The sequence below is a fragment of the Caretta caretta genome, chromosome 6 (genome assembly GCF_965140235.1).
Source record: "Caretta caretta isolate rCarCar2 chromosome 6, rCarCar1.hap1, whole genome shotgun sequence".
Taxonomy (NCBI): Eukaryota; Metazoa; Chordata; order Testudines; family Cheloniidae; genus Caretta; species Caretta caretta.
Window position 1 is genome coordinate 21871577 of NC_134211.1, and position 19744 is coordinate 21891320.

Here is a 19744-nt window from a genome sequence, read left to right on the forward strand (position 1 = left end):
GCAAATATGTATTTCAATTACCAACCTCCTCCCTCCCACGGAAGCCTCTTAGCACTCTACACATTATTTAACTCAAAACTATTATCTGATTGATCAAACTGAAAAACTTGAGTTATAAGCAAATTCCGTAGTCTCCTCTGAACTCTTATTCAGATAAGACATCAACAGACCCTACATATCAAATGCATTCTGTAAAAAAGGGTTTTTTTAAAAATTATCAACTAGTTTGTATGTATCTTTAATAAGTGTGCTATTTTATAATTCCCAGTATAGCAAGTTGTTTACCTTTATATTAAAGAAATCACAAATTCAATCCCTGAATTGCCTTACCTTGAGATGATCCCAATTAAGAAAGGTAGCTATGCAAAAATGAAAACCTGTGATTGGTCAGTATACTCAGTGGGTGTCTCCAACACATTATGAAGCTATAAAACTGTATAATGCTGTTCCGTCTTCCAGGACTGAGTGAAATGGAAAACCAAGAGCACTTCTGCTGCTTTTTCAGTTTGTTTTTCTCAAAATGTTTGAAACTACATTTCTCGCTTCACAGTGGGCCAGATTTTGACCTCAGTTAAATGGAGCTGTTCTGGATTTATACTAGAATAACTAATATCAGACTCTGGGCCTTTGGTTTTGAAAAGACAGAATGATGACAAGTCTAGGCAAATGAATGTTAATGTCTCATAAATAATGCAATTCTCATAGGATTGGCGCCTTGAAACACTATTTAGAACAATCTGGAAGGGTTGTAATTCCTCCTCTTTTGGCATGATTTGAATTACAGAGAGGCTATGAAGTAATAAATAATAGCAAAATATATTTTCAGCCAATGAGAGTGGGAATGTGTACATTTTTAAAACTTCCTTCACTGTGGAAGAGAATGTTAGTACTTCAGTACATGGATTTTACATATCTTTACATTTGCTTTTAATTAACAAATATGCACTTGGTGGTGATTGGTTTTAAAGAAAAATTCCACAATTTTCCACAAAAAAACAGCTGTACACATTCTCTTTAACTGCTATGATGCACACAAACACATTTGTGTATTTTTTTGTTTGTTTGTTTAAAATGTACTTCAGATGTAATTAAAGTAAAAAATGGGCACAGACAGGTGGACTTTTTTAACATTAAGATTCACTTTTAAAGTAACTATTTCATTCATTTGAAAGAGCTTCCAAAACAATATTTCTATTTACACCAAAATGACAACCATCTGAAGCCCAGATTAAGGACAAATGACTGCAACATTTCAATCTCTTTTCTGAAATCAACAGTACTTTTAAATGTCCACTTCAACACAAAATGCTGCAATCTTTCTCCTTTCAGCTATGTATAATTATTTCATTATCTTTACTAACCGCCTTATTAACTCTAATCTGCAGCTCTTGATCAAACATATGTAAAGTTACTTGTATGCAAAGAATCTTCAGTTCTCATTTAAAGTTGTTGCTTTATTTAGAAGGAAAGCAGGGGACTTTTCTATTTTTAGGCTATTTGGGACCTTTCTCCATCTTAAAACTTTGTTAGTCTCCGAGAAATTTGACAGAGTATTTCCTTCTTTCCACTGTTTAATGCCAGAAGATTCTCTCTCTCCTAAAAATAGATTCAACAGGAGAGAATCTGGCTGAGAATGTTCATATACATATTTACCCTAATTATACTGGGAATAATAAAACTATAGTACATATATGCACCTTACTTTACTTTCAGTAAGTAAATGCTTGGAGCTACAACCTCCCATTTACAATATTGACTGTGGCTTTATGTCTTATACCATTCACCAAGGTGTGGAAAAAAACACCTAGAAAATTGTTTCAGACAAGGCAAAAGAAAAAAAAAACTTTTGCAAAATATTATTCTAAACTAAGAGTAATAAACTTGGAGACATGCTCTATAGAAATCCAGTCTAAAAAGCTGTATGAAAAATACAAATGCAAATACAAAGGCTCTCTAGACAAATCAGGCACTAAGGTTTAAAGGAACAGAGGACTGAAATAGGACACATTTCGTTATGGAGTGATCAAACAATGTCCTCTTGATTTTCTATAAATACACCAGTAAATTGCATGTCTTATTGCTTTGTTATAAACCACTGCATACGGAGACAAAACCTATACATTTGAATGTAACAAAGGTTTTCTAGCTTTCCAAATTGAAAACGGTGTATTAAGATTTTTGTTGTGCACTTCAGCAGTATTGGAAAGATTGCACTGTACTACCCACATTGTACTTGTTCTGTGAATAACTTCAGTATTCTGAGCAATTAATCTAGCACCTTTCTTGATCAGTACATTCAATGATGGAGCTAGAAGAAAATGAATTGTCCAGAGATATGAAAGATTAAATTAGAGTAGATCACTTGGGCCTTACAAACTCTAGTTCTCTCTTTCCCTTTCTTTTTACGCTGATTTTTTCCCTCTATGCCTTCCTCAAACTACCAGTTCCCATCATTAGTCCTCCACCTCTCTCTGTTGTGTTGAATATCTATTTCTGGAAGCAGCATGAGGGCCATGATAGGATTAGAAAAGCGTCTTTAAGCAGTATTAACTTGCCTGTTGCAGTGAGGACAGCTGGAAGGTCCTGTCAGATTCCTAGTAGCCATGGCATATACCATCCCAAACCTAACTTTAACCTGTGCACGTTCTGGTACATGATAAATTGTCCAACATTTTTCTTACATTCGATGATAGCTGAGTGCAAGAAAATGCATGGAGACAAGTGTGCAACGACACCTTTAATTATCTCAAAGCATAAAACTATCTGGCCACAGAGATTCCCAAAATGCTAAAGGCTTTTTCTTTCCTAATTACTTCACCATCCCCACAACTAGACACTATGTTTTCATGACTCTCCTTCTGGACATGGGGGCTGTTGAAACTCCATCTGGAGCTCATCAAGGGAGCTCTGAGCACTAGCTTGCAAGTGCCTACTGAGAGCAACAAGACTTTCAGCCCACCAAGGGATTGAGCATAGTGTCCCTGAGGTGATCTATCCCTTACTGGCCCAGGAAGCAAGGACCTGATCTTGGAATTACAATTAATCCCAGGTGTGGCAACACAATATGCTTCCTTTATGCAACCAGGAGAAGTTCCTAATGCTTTAAGATGAAATGCATAGCTAAGATTAAAACAGGCAAAGTTGTCAAAAATGCTTTCAATGAGCCTCTAAATTTGCATATACAATTTTTCACTTCCAAAATATGTTTATGCATATGGAATTAGAGCTGGGTCATTTGAATTTAAGCACTGGTAGGAATTTGGATGCTAAAAGTTGCAGGTACAGTTTTGAAAGCATCTTTCAATCTTAGCCTGTACGGTCATCTGCTACATACTAGATTTCTATTCTCTTTTTCACCAGAGAACAAAGATTTTTCTTAAAGGATCAAAGAAGTTATTTTCAGGTATTACTGTCTAACTGCAAAAAAAAAAAGGGGGGGGGGGCGGCGGGATTCCCATGAACTAAGCCTGGCAAGGTACTAAACAAGTTCACAACTGTATAAAAATCAACTTGTGTAATTAGAAGAGGGGCTAGGGGCAAGTAAAGCTTTACTTTTCATTACAAACTGCCATTTCAAAGCCATATGGCAGGGGTACCTTCTGGGAATTCTCTCTGCCCACGATGACTAATTGCCACAGCTCCTGCTACAATTATATCTATAGAGACAAGGTAAGAATGACCTTAAGTGGGGAAAGCACAAAAGAGGATGATATTGTAGCTAGATGTTGAAGAGAAACAGATGGGGCTGTCAGATATAAAAATATCAGCTGCCCAACTTTAAAGGTAAGAATCTGAACAATTTAAGGAAAACATTGCTTGGTATGGCTTGAAAATTCATATTACAATAATTAAAGGATTGACTGCCCTATCCGCCAGGGTTAGTAGCTTGTCTCCGAGGCTGTGGGGGGTGGTGTTTTTTGTTTTGTAATTGTAACTGTATGTATGCATAAGGAGATGGGTTATAATTTGTTCCCCTTTCATTCTCTCTAGTAGCTACTGTCTCAGCAACATAATCCCTAGTATCACTTAAACACAGGCATTCTACAATAGTGGCATAATATTGCTACTGCTACTGGAAGCTGTAAGATTTTGATTCATTTCTGCAGCATAGCGTAGCTCCAAGTAAGGGGCTATCACTGTTAGATGACAGATTCTGTACTTATCACCAAAGTCTCCTTCACATGAGTCAAATCCAAAAGTCACGAAGAGAAACAAAAATCACATCTTCAAAACATTCCAGAAACTACTATTACTGGCATCACAAGGAGCCTCTGGTATCTGCAGTGGGAGACTGAATTGGTTCCTCAAAGTGTGATTTCAAGTCAGTAACTGCCAACACTGGCTGCTGCTGCTGTTCCCATCAGCCAGCTCTTTTCAAAGCTATTAGATTGAGAGGTAATGAGGTGAATTTTCAGGATTGCTCATTTTGACTGAGTGCTTGTGAAATTTTGATATAGGAGAAGAAACCAGAGAATAAAGTGACGGTGGTGACATATGATCAGCAGCTAGAGACTGGGGAAACATACTAGAAGGAAAAAAAAAAAAAGGAGTACTTGTGGCTCCTTAGAGACTAACCAATTTATTTGAGCATGAGCTTTCGTGAGCTACAGCTCACTTCATCGGATGCATACTGTAGCTCACGAGAGCTCATGCTCAAATAAATTGGTCAGTCTCTAAGGGGCCACGAGTCCTCCTGTTCTTTTTGCGGATACAGACTAACACGGCGGCTACGCTGATACTAGAAGGAGCACAACAGATTTTATTAAGGTGTTTCTCTAGGTCGTTGCCAGTCTGAGAAAAGGGAGATGATTTCTGTCCCTGGACTCCTTGGGTAAGTAACAGAAAGTGAAACACGTTGTTACTTGGTTTGGGTTACAGGAAAAGAAGAGGTGTTTTTTTTTAATTGAAATCAGACAATCGACTTATTGGTCTTATTCATTTTCTGGACATGAAACAGATTTCAATTACAACTGGGGTCCTGACCCTATTTGTTTGGTCTGCTGACAGAAAAGCTGCATTGTAACTGCAGTAGGAACGTCTCTAATTATCTGCCTCATTTGCAACCAAATACAATTAAGTAGCACTAATTATTTGCTAAAAGAAAAGGAGTACTTGTGGCACCTTAGAGACTAACCAATTTATTTGAGCATGAGCTTTCGTGAGCTACAGCTCACTTCATCAGATGTGTACCGTGGAAACTGCCCGTTGCCAATTGTGCCCACATATCTATTCAGGGGACACCATCACAGGGCCTAATAACATCAGCCACACTATCAGAGGCTCGTTCACCTGCACATCCACCAATGTGATATATGCCATCATGTGCCAGCAATGCCCCTCTGCCATGTACATTGGTCAAACTGGACAGTCTCTACGTAAAAGAATAAATGGACACAAAGCAGATGTCAAGAATTATAACATTCATAAACCAGTCGGAGAACACTTCAATCTCTCTGGTCACGCGATTACAGACATGAAGGTCGCTATCTTAAAACAGAAAAACTTCAAATCCAGACTCCAGCGAGAAACTGCTGAATTGGAATTCATTTGCAAATTGGATACTATTAATTTAGGCTTAAATAGAGACTGGGAGTGGCTAAGTCATTATGCAAGGTAGCCTATTTCCTCTTGTTTTTTCCTACCCCCCCCCCCAGATGTTCTGGTTTAACTTGGATTTAAACTTGGAGAGTGGTCAGTTTGGATGAGCTATTACCAGCAGGAGAGTGAGTTTGTGTGTGTATGGGGGTGGGGGGGAAGTGAGAGAACCTGGAATTGTGCAGGAAATGGCCCAACTTTATTATCATGCACATTGTGTAAAGAGTTGTCACTTTGGATGGGCTATCACCAGCAGGAGAGTGAATTTGTGTGGGGGGGTGGAGGGTGAGAAAACCTGGATTCGTGCTGGAAATGGCCCACCTGATGATCACTTTAGATAAGCTATTACCAGCAGGACAGTGGGGTGGGAGGAGGTATTTTTTCATATTCTCTGTGTATAAATAAAGTCTGCTGCAGTTTCCACGGCATGCATCCGATGAAGTGAGCTGTAGCTCACGAAAGCTCATGCTCAAATAAATTGGTTAGTCTCTAAGGTGCCACAAGTACTCCTTTTGTTTTTGCGAATACAGACTAACACGGCTGTTACTCTGAAACCTGTAATTATTTGCTGTAATAGCTAAAGTGTGGAAGAGGGTAACCAATCTCTATAATAACCCAATTAATAGATCTGATTGGTGTGCTTTGTACCTGCAAGAATATAACTGAACCTCACATGCTCATAACTGGATCTGACTGGACACCCAGCTTTTTTTTTTTTTTAAACTGGAAGGTAAAACCCTCAGTGTCACTTCTATTAAGTTATTCTACGCATGTATCCAAATGAGAACACAATGGGAAGTTCTCGGCTCAGGATAACTTCCCCAAAGAATTCACACTCTTCAGATAATCACACACAGTATTTCATACCTCCAAAGGGCTTTACAAACATTAACTAATTTGGAGAGGGATGTGCAAGTAATAAGATTAAAATGAAATAGCCATTTGGAAAAAGTTACTCACCTTGTGCAGTAATGGTGGTCTTCGAGATGGGTCCCTCTATAGGTGACTCCATTGTAGTTGCGCTTGCATCACTGCGCTGCTGATTGGAGAACTTCAGTAGCAATGTCTGTTAGACCCGCACATCTCTCCTCATGCCCCACCACGAGGCCAGCGAGCACGCGCGGGCTAACCCCCCTCAGTTCCTTCTCTACCGCAGAGTCATTGGCAAGAGCTTGGAAGTAGAGAGGAGGAGGGTGGATTGTGAAGCACCCATAGGGACACATGTCGAAGAACCATCGTTACTGCACAAGATGAGTAACTTCTTCTTCAAGTAGTGTCCCTGTCGGTGCTCCACTGTAGGTGACTCCGGAGCAGTACCCACCACTGGAGGGCTGGGACTTTGGAGTTGGGTCGGTTACAGATGACAGCACTGTGGAGCCGAAGATGGTATCAGAGGCGGAGTCCCCAGTGATGGTATAATGTTCTGCAAAGGTGTGGACTGACGCCCATGTCACCGCTCTACAGATTTCTGAGACAGAGACATTCTTGAAGAAGGCGAGGGATGAGGAGATCGACCTTGTGGAGTGTGTATGAACAGTATCTGGAGGGGTCCTATTGTGAATTTGGAACACTGTCTAATGCAGTTCGAGACCCACTTCAAGAGTCTCTAGGCTGATATTGTTGAGTCCTTGGATCTTTCCGCCAGGGGGAGAAAAATCCCTGGGGACTTCCTGAAAATTTTCATCCTATCCAGATAGAAGGCTAGGGCTCTCCTGACATCTAGCGTGTGTAATATAGCCTCCCTGTTGTCTCGGTGAGGCTCGGGTAGAAGGTTGGAAGGTGAATCAATTGATTCATGTGAAATGGAGAAATTACTTAGGGAGTGAATTTTGGTCGGAGCATAACCTTCCCCTGAAAGAATACTGTCCGGCGGGGGGTGGGGAGAGAGGAAGTGCCTTCAGAGCCACTATTTCCCCTATTCTCATAGCCAAGGTAATCGATACCAGGAAGGATGTTTTCATTGACAGGTTTGTAAGTGAACAGGTGGCCATGGATTCGAAGGGAGGCCTACTCAGTCCTTTCAATACCAGGTTTAGGTCCCATGTGGAAGTAGGAAGTTGAGGTTGTGGGAAGAGTTTTACTGTACCTGTGAGGAACCTGTTAGTGGTCAGATGTGACAGCACCGAGCATCCCTCTACTGGTTTGTGGAAGGCTGCTGTAGCCCCAGCTGGACTCCGAGAGCTTAGAGATAGACTATGTACTAAAAAGATCGGGACTAAGATCTGTGTAAGAGTCACAGACATCAGGGAGGTTTGATGGGAAGTACCCCAAATCCCAAACCTGGACCATTTTTGCAGGTATGTACATCATGTCGAGGACTTTCTACTTTATAATACCTCTTGTACCTCCTTCAAAACAGGAGCTTTCTAGATGTTCTAGATGGAACCAAGAAGGAGCCATGCTTTGAAGCAGAGAATTCCCAGGTTGGGATGTAGGGTATGTCCTCTGTTCTGTGAGAGGAGGTATGGAGTGACTGGGAGAGGGATCGACGTCGTGAGCTGTGACAAGTAAGAGTACCAAGTCTCTCCTGGCCAAGTGGGATCAATCAATATGACATGTGCTCCGTCTCTTATTTTCAGCAGAACTTCTGACAGTAGGGGAAAGGAAGAAAAGGCATGGAGAAGATCCCTATCCCAGGGGAGGAGCACATCGCCCAGGGAGTGTTGTCCTATCCCCCTCTGGAGCAGTAGAGTGGACATTTTCTGTTCAGGTAAGTGGCGAACAGGTCTGTGGTCGATATTCCACACCGCCTGAACAGATCATGAAGTACTACTGGGTCTGGCTCCCACTCTTGGTCACGTGGGAATCTGTGATTGAGACTGTCCGCTATGAAGGTTTGTGCGCCCAGGAGGTAGGCTGCTGATAGTGTGATGTCATGGGAGATGCACCAGTTCCATAATCTCATAGTCTCTGCACAGAGGGAGGGCGACCTGGCTCCTCCTTGTCGATTTATGTACTACATACATGCTATGCTGTCTGTTAGGACTCTTGTGTGCTATCCTTCCATCAGCAGAAGGAAGTGAGCACAGGCAATCCTGACCGCCCTGAGCTCGAGGAAGTTGATATAACTAGATATCTCTCTGGGTGACTACTTGCCTTGTGTCATGAGGTCATTTAGCTGTACACCCCATCCTATGAGCGATGTATCAGTGGTGAAAAGCAAGGATTGGGGGTGGGGGGGTTTGCAAGAAGGGGATACCTTTGCAAACATTGGCTGGGTCTTTTCACCAGTCTAAGGAGTTCTTGATCCTGGTGGGTAGTGACAGGGGTTTGTCTAATCTGTCCCTGATTGGCTGTAAACTGAGCTGAGACACATTTGGAGGCATCCCATGTGATGCCTGGCATGTGGTATTACTGCTGTGCCTGCTGCCATACGACCCAAGAGTTGGAGGCAGTATCTGGCTGATATTTGTCGGATGTTTTGAACAGTCTCTATGAGTGTGGCCATGCAGAGAAATCTGTGTTGAGGTAGACGACCTTTGGCCTGAAATGAGTTGAGGTTGGCCCCTATGAATTCCAGATATTGCACTGGAACGAGGGTTGATTATTGGCCATTGATCTGTAAGCCCTGGTTTGTAAAAAAGTGCATTGCAGCTTTGGTGACTTGGTGAACTTCTTGGACAGATTGGGCTCTATGGAGGCAATCGTCCAGATAAGGGAAAATCATGATCTCTTGGGAACACAGGTGTGCGGCCACTACTGAGAGAACCTTAGAAAATACTCTTGGGGCAACCAATTGTACTGGTAATGGTCTTGTCCTAGAGTGAATCTGTGAAATTGTCTGTGAGTTAGTAGGATTGAAGGCTGAGGGCTGAAAACCAGTCTCCCTGTTCCAGCATTGGCATGATCGTTGCTAGAGTGACCATCTTGAATATTTGAGTTTTGACAAACTTGTTGAGAGCTCTGAGGTCTATATGGGTCTCCAACCTCCCTTCCTCTTGGGGTATTAGGAAATAGCAAGCCCTATAGATGTTGACTACTGGTTCTAAGGCTCCTAACTGGAGAAGAATATCTACCTCTTGTCGTAGTAAACTCTCATGAGAAGAGGGCTGGGGAAGGTGGTTGTGGAGGCGACAGGGAGGTCAAATGGATAGAGTATGCACTGTGAACCATCTCTTAGACCCTTCAGTCCAATGCTGTGTGCTCCCAGGTGCTGCAGAATGCTACCAAAAGATAGTCAAAAGGGTGGATAGCAGTGGTCGGCTGTAGCAGTTGGGGAGGAGTGGTCTATCAACCCCTCAACCAACATGTCAAAACTGGTTTTTGCACATAGACGCCTGGGATGAAGAAGGTTGTGGGCCAGATGGTTTACGTCTCCAAAATTTATTCTTTTTCCTCTGTGGTTTGTAGTAGCATTGAGCAAGATATTGAAAGGTGTGTGGTTTGTGCTGGGGCTGCGGACTAAACTTCCTCTTTTGTCCTGGTGTATAGATGCCCAGCAAATGGAGAATGGCTCGAGAATCCTTCAGAGCGTGAAGACAGCCATCAGTTTTTTCTGAGAATAGTTTAGTGCCTTCAAAGGGAAGGTTTGAGATGGTCAGCTGTACCTCCTGGAAGCCCGAGAGATGGAGCCATGATGCATGTTGCATCACCACTGCCATGGAGATGGAACTGGTTGCTGTACTGGCTGCATTGAGAACAGATTGTAGCATTGTTTTTGCTACTAACAGTCCCTCATAAATAATGGCCTTGAATTGGTAACAATGTGACTCAGGCAGCTGCTCAATAAAATCATTCAGTTTTGAATAATTTATGTAGTCGTATTTCGACATTGGGGTTTGGTAGTTGGCAATTCAAAACTGAAGTGTGGCCAAAGAGTATGTCTTCCTCCTGAAAAGGTCCAAATACTTCCACTCCCTGTCATAGGAAGCAGACCTCATCTGTTGTTGACCGCCATGAGAATTAACAGTGTTCACCATGATGGAGTTGGGGGGAGGGAGGGAGGGAGGGAGAAGAGGAACTCAGTCTGTCACGCTGGGACATAATATTTTTTGTCTGCCTGTTTGCAGGTAGGTACCGCCAATGCTGTGGTCTGCCAGACGATTCTTGCCAGGTCCACAATAGCCTCATTAATAGGTAGGGCAATCTTTGAGGAAGAGGATGAATGGAGCATGTCTAGACAATGATGATGGGTATCCTTGACTTCCTCTAGTGGTATTCAGAGTGTCTGCCACTCTTCACTAGGTCCTGGAGGAGGCAAAAGTCATCTGCCAGAGATGCCAGGGGAGGAATAACGGACTTATCTGGGGAGGAGGAGAATATGGTCCTTGGGGGTCACTTCTTTCTCAATGATTTCTTCTGGAGGTTCTGAATCTCTGGAAGCCACAGGTGACGGGGTGTAGCTGAGGGTTCTTGAATGAGGCTAGAAGCTTGAGAGGCTTGGTGGTGATATACAGCCCAAGGGTCCCAGTATGGCCACTGAAGTGGTGGTGGAACAGAGGTTGGTGGTGGTGCCCATGGGGTGGGCATACCAAGATGGTGGTGATGGGGCTAACTGAGGGTATGCTCATGGACCGTGTTGATATTGGGCATCGTAAGGAGCCTGGGAGGAGTATTGCAATGCCAACTCCTCAAGTTTTCTATCTGAGCCCTCACTAGACAGCAGGGGAGCATGACAGGGCAGTGGGAAAGACTCCTGTGCCAGTCAAAGACTCGGTGTGGAGGTTGTGGCACTGAGAAGAGAAGACTCCAGTATGTCCGATACATGGAGGTCCTTAGAGTGTCGGAATTCTGGTGGTACCAACTAAACTCGATGCCATTGGTGGTACCAGGAAGGATGGAGATCTTGTATGTACAAGTCATTCTGATGCCAACTGAGGCGTCAGTGACGGTACCAATGTAGGATCACATACCGGCAATATCTTTTTAGAGGAGTGCTTACTCTTGGTTCTTGTCCCTTGCTGCTGTTGACTCTGTGCCATTGGGTCCATGGGTTCGCCAAGGGTACCTGCTGCTGAGGACCTCCATGAGCCATGGATACTGGTCTGAGAAGGTCTCGGTGATGATGGTACCGAGGATACCAAGCATGCTGGAGAGTGTTTGTGGCTACCTCAGGGCTCACTGTGGGGACTTACCGCTCTCTTCTTTGATGATTTATGAGAGGGGTCAGCAGATCGTTTCTTTGACCTACAGCCTTTAGATGTTGACAGTTGTGGGGAAGACCCACATCTCCCAGGTAACTCGTGGCGGGGGGCTTGAAAGGGTTGGAGAGGCGCCTCCATGAAGACAACCTTCTGTCCGAACTCTTTGTCCTTACAAGACCGGGCCTGAGTTGCTGGCAGACACCACACTTTTGCTGAATGTGGCCTTCCCTGAGGCAGCAAATGCACTGGGAGTGCTTGTCTGTGCAAGAGAGGCACTTCTTGAAGCCCAGCAAACCAGGCATACCCCACTGAGGGAAGGGTCCCCAACAAAATAAAAAAAAGTGGGGAAAAAATAAAGGCTTTTTTTTCCAGGGAGAAAAGATAAGAAAACAGGAAAACCTACCACTAGAACTACAATTAAGAACTAGGAGGCTAACTATCTATAGAGATGCAAATTGAAAATAGTGGTGGTTCCTGGCTAATTGGAGCTGCAGAGCCAGCACTTGGGGTGGAGGCAGCGCACAGAGCTGCCTGCCATGCCTCTGCCTAGGAGCAGCAGGGACAGTTTGCCACTTGTAGGAAGCCCCCTGAGTTTAGCGCCCCCCATCCAACACCCCAAAACCCCTCCTGCACCCCAACACCCAGCCCCCTCCTGCACCCAAACTCCCTCCCAGAGCCCAGGCCCCATTCCCTCCCCCGCACACCAACCTCCAGCCCTGAACTCAAACTCCCTCCCTACCTCTTCGTTAACCAGAATTTTTCACTTACCGGCACCCCCCATTCTCCTAACATGCCAGATAAAAAGGCTTTTACTAGATTAGGGAATCATCTTCTGGCAAGAGGTCTTGCAACATTAAGAGCACTTTGCTATGACTTATTCCTTCAGCAAATTAATTTTTTTCACAATTTGAACAGTCACCAAGATTGTGGTTTTTCCATCATCAAAAAAATGCTAGCCATGAACAGTTCGTGGGAAACTCAGAAGACTGCCCAGATTTGCCAGACATTGAAACACTATCCAGAAAAGAAAAGTTCTTTGTCTCCAAGAGCAGACAGACAATTCTTAAATTCCATACCAAAGGACACAGTAGTTGTTTCATATCAGCATATCGGCAATAAAGATATAATTCAAATATATAGTAATTCAAGTAAAAAGCAAAATAGGAAGCTTAAGTGGTATCTTTAAGTTTGTTTTCATTCGGAAGCTAGAATTAGCCCTTTAAAAAGTTTCAGCACAAACAATTAAAATTTATGCCAACCACTGGAACTTTTTGATGTCCTGTCCTGAGTTAACTTCAACCTCAAGCAAAGCAAAAAAAAAAAACAACAAAAAACCCAGTATGATAAATGGTTCCATCTTGGCTCATTTCTTAGGGTCTCCTTTCCTCATCCCCTCAACATTACGAGTTCTCATCAAATGAGACAATGGAACTATGATCAAAAATCATACTTGGCACTGGTTTTGAAAATCCACCCCTACTATTTTTTCAACTCTAGAAAGTAACAAACCAATCATTTCTTCCATCCCTGAACAAAGGCAGAATTGTTCCATACAGTATTGTCTGTGCTCCTTTGCCTATCTAGTTTAAATGTCTGCAGAGATGGAACTTCTATAAAATTGTTGAACTGTGGCCTGAAGGAATTTTTATTACACACCTTTTCTCTTTCTTAATTTCACCACATTACACCTAGGGAATATGGATATCACAGGCTGAATTATGCCCTTCCATACTAGGCATTCAGAGCTGACAAATATTTGTGGTTATGATTCTACAAAACACTTAAAATACGTACAACTTGGCTAACTGAAGAAAGCATTTGGAAAAGAGCATGACTTTTTGGTAACCTGGTGACAGAATCCATTTTGTAACTTGCCAAAGGAGCACCAGTTTGTCAGCGAAGCAGTTACAAATACACTGTGAGAAAAATGAAAGCTGTAACAAAGCCACTCCATAGGACTAAAGAGGTTGCATAGACCCAAAACTAGCAATGGTGCCTTATATGGACAACAGGGCCTTCCCATTAATTCTAAGTGTCTCAGGGAATTTCTGGACAAAGTTGCCTTTTTGTCTCTGAACAAATTTTCATTCCATATTCAAAGCATGTTTGAATTTTTGTTTAATATTCACAAATTTTAAGCAATTTCATATATTGAAATCCATATTACTGTGTTATGTTTTATCTGAGGAAAACACCCAGAAGATACATGAACTTTGAAATATTAACTTAAAATCTAAGAGTTATTTTTATAAGAGTACTTAGTGTTCTCACTTGAGGTTTTTGAAGAGAACAGGTTATAGTAGCTATTGTATGTAACAGCAAGATAATATCACCTTCTTAGCCTGTTCCTGCACTAATCTGAAAGAAGTGGAAATGGGGAAAGAATGATCTCAGCGTTGAACACTTACAAGATGGGCAAAATGCTCAGAGAAGCATGTGATTAGGAAAAGGCACAGATCAGGAGAAAAACCAGTCCAGAGGCATATTCAAAAGGATTGTGAAGTCCTAGTTCTGGTCTGATTTTTAAAGCTACTGTCAAAACAAGACATTAGAGACTGATGTCACCTCAAAAGTTACACCTTACGAGCAAGAGCCTGGAAGAATGTGGCACTACTCATGCTATGACTAACTTGATGTTGAAAGAAGCAAGTTCTCAAGTATACAAGTGATCTTTCTGAATAGCCCACCACTGAAAAATGAACCTGCTGTATTACAACTGTTTCTGGAACTAGTTAACATGACAGCTTCCATTAGCACAAGCAAACTCAGAATAATTTAACTCCAGCATCTTTTGAACTTAACTAATTGGTTGCTTAAGTAACATTGCTTTCAAAATATACTTTAATGTAATCACTGTACATGGTAAGTACTAATAACGTTCAGGACTATTTTCAGAGTAACAGCCGTGTTAGTCTGTATTCGCAAAAAGAAAAGGAGTACTTGTGGCACCTTAGAGACTAACCAATTTATTTGAGCATGAGCTTTCGTGAGCTACAGCTCACTTCATCGGATGCATACCGTGGAAACTGCAGAAGACATTATATACACACAGAGACCATGAAACAATACCTCCTCCCACCCCACTGTCCTGCGGGTAATAGCTTATCTAAAGTGATCATCAAGTTGGGCCATTTCCAGCACAAATCCAGGTTTTCTCACCCTCCGCCCCCCTACATACAAACTCACTCTCCTGCTGGTAATAGCCCATCCAAAGTGACCACTCTCTTCACAATGTGTATGATAATCAAGGTGGGCCATTTCCTGCACAAATCCAGATTCTCTCACTCCCTCACCCCCCCCTCCAAAAACCACACACACAAACTCACTCTCCTGCTGGTAATAGCTCATCCAAAGTGACCACTCTCCCTACAATGTGCATGGTAATCAAGGTGGGCCATTTCCAGCACAAATCCAGGCTCTCTCACACACACCCCCCCCCCCCGGGAAACACACACACACACTCACTCTCCTGCTGGCAATAGCTCATCCAAACTGACCACTCTCCAAGTTTAAATCCAAGTTTAACCAGAATGTCTGGGGGGGGGGATTAGGAAAAAACAAGGGGAAATAGGCTACCTTGCACAATGACTTAGCCACCCCCAGTTTCTATTTAAGCCTAAATTAATAGTATCCAATTTGCAAATGAATTCCAATTCAGCAGTTTCTCGCTGGAGTCTGGATTTGAAGTTTTTCTGTTGTAAGATAGCGACTTTCATGTCTGTGATTGCGTGACCAGAGAGATTGAAGTGTTCTCCGACTTGTTTATGAATGTTATAATTCTTGACATCTGATTTGTGTCCATTTATTCTTTTACGTAGAGACTGTCCAGTTTGACCAATGTAAATGGCAGAGGGGCATTGCTGGCACATGATGGCATATATCACATTGGTTGATGTGCAGGTGAATGAGCCTCTGATAGTGTGGCTGATATTATTAGGCACTGTGATGGTGTCCCCTGAATAGATATGTGGGCACAGTTGGCAACGGGCTTTGTTGCAAGGATGGGTTCCTGGGTTAGTGGTTCTGTTGTGTGGTATGTGGTTGTTGGTGAGTATTTGCTTCAGGTTGCGGGGCTGTCTGTAGGCAAGGACTGGCCTGTCTCCCAAGATTTGTGAGAGTGTTGGGCCATCCTTCAGGATAGGTTGTAGATCCTTAATAATGCGTTGGAGGGGTTTTAGTTGGGGGCTGAAGGTGACCGCTAGTGGCGTTCTGTTATTTTCTTTGTTAGGCCTGTCCTGTAGTAGGTGACTTCTGGGAACTCTTCTGGTTCTGTCAATCTGTTTCTTCACTTCCGCAGGTGGGTATTGTAGTTGTAAGAAAGCTTGACAGAGATCTTGTAGGTGTTTGTCTCTGTCTGAGGGGTTGGAGCAAATGCGGTTGTATCGCAGAGCTTGGCTGTAGACGATGGATCGTGTGGTGTGGTCAGGGTGAAAGCTGGAGGCATGTAGGTAGGAATAGCAGTCAGTAGGTTTCCGGTATAGGGTGGTGTTTATGTGACCATTGTTTATTAGCACTGTAGTGTCCAGGAAGTGGATCTCTTGTGTGGACTGGACCAGGCTGAGGTTGATGGTGGGATGGAAATTGTTGAAATCATGGTGGAATTCCTCAAGGGCTTCTTTTCCATGGGTCCAGATGATGAAGATGTCATCAATATAGCGCAAGTAGAGTAGGGGCTTTAGGGGACGAGAGCTGAGGAAGCGTTGTTCTAAATCAGCCATAAAAATGTTGGCATACTGTGGGGCCATGCGGGTACCCATAGCAGTGCCGCTGATCTGAAGGTATACATTGTCCCCAAATATAAAATAGTTATGGGTAAGGACAAAGTCACAAAGTTCAGCCACCAGGTTAGCCGTGACATTATCGGGGATAGTGTTCTTGACGGCTTGTAGTCCATCTTTGTGTGGAATGTTGGTGTAGAGGGCTTCTACATCCATAGTAGCCAGGATGGTGTTATCAGGAAGATCACCGATGGATTGAAGTTTCCTCAGGAAGTCAGTGGTGTCTCGAAGGTAGCTGGGAGTGCTGGTAGCGTAGGGCCTGAGGAGGGAGTCTACATAGCCAGACAATCCTGCTGTCAGGGTGCCAATGCCTGAGATGATGGGGCGCCCAGGATTTCCAGGTTTATGGATCTTGGGTAGTAGACAGAATATCCCAGGTCGTCTTCTGCAGTTTCCACGGTATGCATCCGATGAAGTGAGCTGTAGCTCACAAAAGCTCATGCTCAAATAAATTGGTTAGTCTCTAAGGTGCCACAAGTACTCCTTTTCTTTTTGCGAATACAGACTAACACGGCTGTTACTCTGAAACCTGTCATTATGCAAGGCACTGCATTTAGCCGTATGGAATGGAAATCTATCAACTGCATGAAAAAACTTGCACAGATACAGACAGACATCATCTTCCTTTCCAAATGCAAACAGATGGACATCGTACCAAAAGGACTGAAGGTAAAAAATCCATTACAATCTACATACCACACAGACTATGCTGACAGCTTGTGCCACACGCTCTCAAAAACTGCGGAATCACCTGATCAACATCCTCCACAGCAAACAGGGAAAGATTAAGAATGAGCTCTCAAAAATGGATACTCTCATAAAAAAACAACCTTCCACACAAACTTCCTCGTGGCTGGATTTTACTAAAACTAGACAAGCCATTTACAACGCACACTTTGCTTCTCTACAAAAGAAAAAGGACACTAAACTTTCTAAACTACTACATGCTACAAGGGGCCACAGCAATGGTTTCCTCAACCCACCCAGCAATATTGTTAACCTATCCAACTATACTCTCAGCGCAGCAGAAGCAGCTGTCCTATCTCGGGGCCTCTCCTTCTGCCCCTCCACCTCCACGAACATCCCAGAGCATGATCAAGTGTAATGAACCTTACTGCTGATTTATCACACTAGGTGACCAAGTCAGAAAAAGTCAGTCATTAAGAAATGATTTCCCACTTACTACAAAATGCAAAGGCTTCATGAGAGGAGAAAATAGCTTGAAATGCATGATCTTATTGATACCGAAACATCAATTTATTAATTCAAGATTGTTCTATAAAATTCACAGATTTCAGAAGTGTGAACAAATCATTTGACTAGCTACTACTCAAGCTCTGCTGGGCCAGGTGGGAGCTGATCCGTAATAATGCTTAGCATTTGACATTCTCAAAGCACTTCACAAGGATTATCCAGTTAATCTTTTGAACATCCTAGTTTCCAAATGGAGAAAGAGGCAGCGACATTAGGTGACTCTCAAGGTCAGCAGTATATATTCCACTCCCCCTCGAAGTCATCACTGAGACAGTGGTTGGGACAGATACAAAAAAGTGGTTCAAGTGTGATTGACAATCAGTGATTGTGTACTTCTAGCTTCTTCTAGTAAACAGGGTTTGTTTAAATACATTATTTTTAATACCAATGCAACAATGAAAATAACTGGTGGGCAAAGGGCCCTACATAATTAATCCATTTCCATTTGACAAACTGGGATATTTTCCCAAAAAGAGGTACAAACAGTACAACTTTTGATTACTTCCCAACTCATACACCAGTATTGCAGAGAAAGTATTATCTTTGTAGATAAGATTGTAGATTTCAATTTAAAAAACAATTTGTTTTCTTCCATCAAAATGAAATGGCTTAAGTTTTACAGGTACAGTCTATCAGGGAAATTTCAAACATTTGGAGTTAATTATTTGAGGCATATGGGAGATATGAAAAAGTTTTTTTTAAAAGGACTATTCACTTTTTAAAAAGCTCCTTAACTTTTATTTGCTGTCCCTTCTCAAAAATGCACTTAGCATACCAATCTTAAAATGTGTTATTTTCTGCTAGCCTCAGAGTAGCACCTTTAACTTGTTTTGGTAAGTGTGCTAATTAATTTTTGACAGCATAATCAACTGTACTCCAAAATGTTCTGTAAGTGTATACCACTCCCTAGCTGTCTAGTATCGTGTTGAGTATACCATGAGCTCAGAGGTAAGCGCTCTATACCCTCCAATCTCTAGCCTATGATAGGTTCCCATAAATACTCCCAGCAAATGACTCCTTTACTAAGGCTGCCAGAAATAAAAGGTGCAAACACCGTAGACACAATTGTTAAAACAAAAAGATAGGAGTGAGATAACCCAGCCCCTAAAGGCAGCCCAGTCCAGTCCAATAGTATAAAAGGTAATAAGGTCCCAGTGTAAACTCTCCTTATCATACTCTTGCCTGAAGGCTGCAGCCCTTTGTATTGTTGTCCCCTGTCAGCAACAGGATGCGCCTTGGCTCAGCAATTAGGCCCTCCAGTTGCAGCTTTCAGGCTGCCTGCTCTTCTGACTTTTTCTGCAGACAGTTCACAGGCTACAGCCTCTTGCCTATTTCTAACTGTTAACACTCAGCCTTTGGCTCCCTCTGGAGCCTGGTCCTCTCTGACCTCAGGCTGCACTTTCCTGTAGTCTGGAGATTATGGAGCATTCTGGATGCTGAATTGGAGGTTAACAGTGCCCAGTAAGAAGTCAACAACAGGTTCACTACAGTAAGTTATCTGAACTTTTAACAAGCCCTCATAGTTTGAAATGTCCACAGATACACTGCACAGAGTTTGAGAAGTCTAGAGGCCAGTCCACTGGTTTCTTAATTTAACTGTAGGTGGCCAACATACAATGTTAGAGACACCTTCAGAGGATTGCTCCAAAAGCTTGACCTACCACCACCACAGAAAGACCTGTATAACATCTGTACAGGGGCCCCCACTCAAGATCTTCATTACAAAGATGACTGTAGTGACTGCCTTTGCCTCAAATCACTGCATGTCAAGGTTAAAACTTCAAGAAAAACACTAAGAAAATTCACAAAAAGAAAACTAAGTTAAAAGAGAACTAAGGTTGCAAGGAAATCAGTTGCTCTGAAAAACACGCTTTCACAACACTGTAGTTATAAAAGTGTTTTTGATTACTAGAAAATTTTAATTTAAATGTTTTTTTCCTAAATATTTTAAATCTGGGAGTCAGAGTTTTATTTCTTCAGAAAATCTTAACCCTTCCTCCTCCACTTTCTTTTTAAAACATGCCCACCATACTT

At 42.5% G+C, this 19744-nt stretch overlaps 1 protein-coding gene and 1 long non-coding RNA gene across 5 annotated transcripts in view; one reads left to right on the forward strand and one right to left on the reverse strand.

The window, feature by feature from the left end:
- Window positions 1–19744, reverse strand: part of CHID1 (chitinase domain containing 1) — a 251855-nt gene that overhangs the window by 24658 nt on the left and 207453 nt on the right. The window lies entirely within an intron of this gene.
- On the forward strand, window positions 6651–10344 carry LOC142072327 (uncharacterized). The gene is made up of 2 exons (XR_012668720.1): window positions 6651–8305; window positions 10027–10344. It is a non-coding gene; the product is annotated as an uncharacterized LOC142072327 (long non-coding RNA).